Here is a 2,922-nt window from a genome sequence, read left to right as displayed (position 1 = left end):
AAATCTTCCCCAAGTTGGTAAATGATATAGATGTACTGATTTGAGAATCTCAGTGAACTCTAAGCAGGTTAAGTGTGAAGAAAACCATGATTAGGCACATCCTAGACAAGCTGCTAGAACCTAAAGATAAAAATAAAACCTGGAAAGCCAGGGGGAAAAACAACACATTATATGTGATGGAAACAATTCTAATGATTGGTGACTTACCATCGGGAGGCCAGTATACAGTAGGTCAGTATCCTTAAAGTGATGTGTAAAAACAAAACACAAACTCTTCAATATTGAAATCTATATCCAGCAAAAGTATCCTTCAAAAATGAAGGTGAATTAATGGCATCTCAAATAAAAGAAATAAGAGAACCGTAATATTTTTCAGGTTGAAAGAAAATGATACCAAATGGAAACTCAGTTATTTAGGAAGCACTGAAGAGTGTTAGAAATAGTAAATATATAAGTTAATATAAGACTATTTTAACCTCATTTCTTTAAAATGTTAGGATTATTTTAAAAAAACTTTCTTATGTGGATTGTAAGGTGTTTAGATGCAATACATGTATCAATGGTAGCATAAAGAATGGGAGCAGATCTATAATGTAGAAAAGTTTCTAATTGTGTGTGATTTGATACAATATCAACTTCAAGTAGACCATGAAATTCAGGAATGATAGACCAATCCCTAGAGAAACCACTGAAGAGTAAATCAAAGAGGTATAGCCAAAAACATAACAAATTATGAACCTCTAAAAAGTATCTTAAAATTCATAAAGAAAATAGGAAGGGAGATACAGAAGAAGAAGATCAAAGGAGACAATACAAATAATAAGATGGTGGACCTAAATCGAATCTTAGCAATAATTACTTCAAAAGTTAGTGGACTAAACTCTCCAATGAAAAGGCAGAGATTTTCATATTGGGATATAAAAGCAAGACCCAATTTTATGCTCTGTACAAGACCTAGACTTTAAAAAGACCCAGATAAGTTAAAATTAAATGGATTGAAATGTCATATAAATAGTAAGCATACAAAGGCATGAATGGCTATATTAATAGCAGACAAACAGACTTCTTAACAAAAGTATTAACAGAGATAAATAAGGCCAATTTAAGAAGATTAAAGGATTAATTCCTCAGGAAGACCTAATGTTTATGAACAGTTATGCACCAAAAACAGAGGTTCAAAGTACAAGTAGCAGAAATCAAAAGAACTAAAGAGAGATAGCAATAATTTCAGAATCATAATTGGAAATTTCCCCATCCTTCTTTAGACAGCTCATAGAACAGCTAGACAGAAAAATTAGTAAAGATAGGGACTCCTGGGAGGCTCAGTCAGCTGAGCATCCAACTCTTGATTTCAGCACAGGTCATAGTCTTGGGGTCATGAGAAGCCCCACCTAGGTCTCTGTGCTCAGTGGGAGTCTGCTTGGGATTCTTTCCCTCTGCTCCTCCCCCACCTCAGGCACATATTCCCTAAATAAATTAATTAATTAAATCTTTTAAAAAAAGAAAAGTTTGTAAAGATATATTACCTGAAGAACATTATAAGAAGCCTTGACCTAATCAGAGGTCAAAAAATATGCTAGACCACAAAGCCAGTCTCAGTACATTTAAAAGAACTGAAATCATGCAGCCTATGTTCTCTGATGACAAAATTGTGGTTGGGTCCTCTGGAGGTGGATACTGAGAGCTGGGTGGATTAGATGATAACTAAAAACCAATACCTATGCGAAGAAGGAGGAAAAGCAAGATTGGACAAAGGAAGACGTTTACATAATTGCTGGCCCAACGAAGCCTCTGCCAACCTGGTGAAGAGCTCTGGAGTTTTTCCCCCTCACTCTATTGGGCCTTTATACCCCCACTGTGCTCATTCACCAGATACAGACTACCCTGTGAAGGGTGTGACCTTGGGTGTGGCAGCTTTTTACAAGTGAGGCCTACTTTCAAGTAGCTGACAGCTAGAAGTGGTCTTCTTATTGCACCCCTCACAGCCAAGCAGCAAGTCCTTCCTTGAAGAAGAATCTGGATACACAACTCTATGTCTATCATAATACATCCCTGGCTCTGTTCATATACATAGTACTTCCTCCAAAGTACCTGAATCCCTTTTTGCCTGGGAAGACATCAGAAGAGAGGTAGATTAGTGGGATAAACTACAGCTCCTGCTGCTATAATCGTCCCAGGGTCATAACAGATAATTCATCATCTCACTTCTCCACTATCCATTCTCAGCTACCTCTGCTGACATAAGACACTGGCCATTACACCCTTCTCAGATCTGAGTACATTTATGGTCACAACTGGGCAAGGGGTACTAAGTATCACTCGGTTCTGTTTTCTTCCCTGCCCACATTGTGTGATAACAGGCACTTTCTACTGACATCAGAGTTACTCAATTCTTCTAAGATAGTGATACCTCCTCTTGCCTGCTGGTTCCTGAACACAAAGAGCTCAGAGTATTTAGACACCAACCTGAAGTTCCTGTAGGGGATGCTGATGTAGCAGTGGTGGTTGCCATGTGCTTGCTCATATCTGCTGCTCCTGAAAGTACCACTTGTATCTGAAAATGGATATTTTCTAAACCCACTTAATTCATGATTTGATGGTTTTGACAGGTTCTACCTCATAATGGGTAGTTCTGGTGGAGAAGTCACTTAGTGTCCCATAGTCACGCATTCTGTCTTTACCAGGATACGACAGCTTGCCGGGAGATGTTTTACAAAAGTTTCTAATCCTCCACTGCAGATGGCCTGGTCTTGGTCCAAATTTCCAGGAGCCTATGTTGTTCTACTGGGGCTTGACACAAACTCCACATGGCCTCCGTTCTTGCCACCGATACCACCAATACTAAGGGTTAAATAAACATCAGCTGAATATGTAATGTGAGGGTCTATTTCTGGACTCTGTTCCATTTATCTATGTATCTAT

The sequence above is a fragment of the Canis aureus genome, chromosome 10 (genome assembly GCF_053574225.1).
Source record: "Canis aureus isolate CA01 chromosome 10, VMU_Caureus_v.1.0, whole genome shotgun sequence".
In the NCBI taxonomy this organism is placed as follows: Eukaryota; Metazoa; Chordata; class Mammalia; order Carnivora; family Canidae; genus Canis; species Canis aureus.
This window is presented reverse-complemented; position numbering follows the sequence as displayed.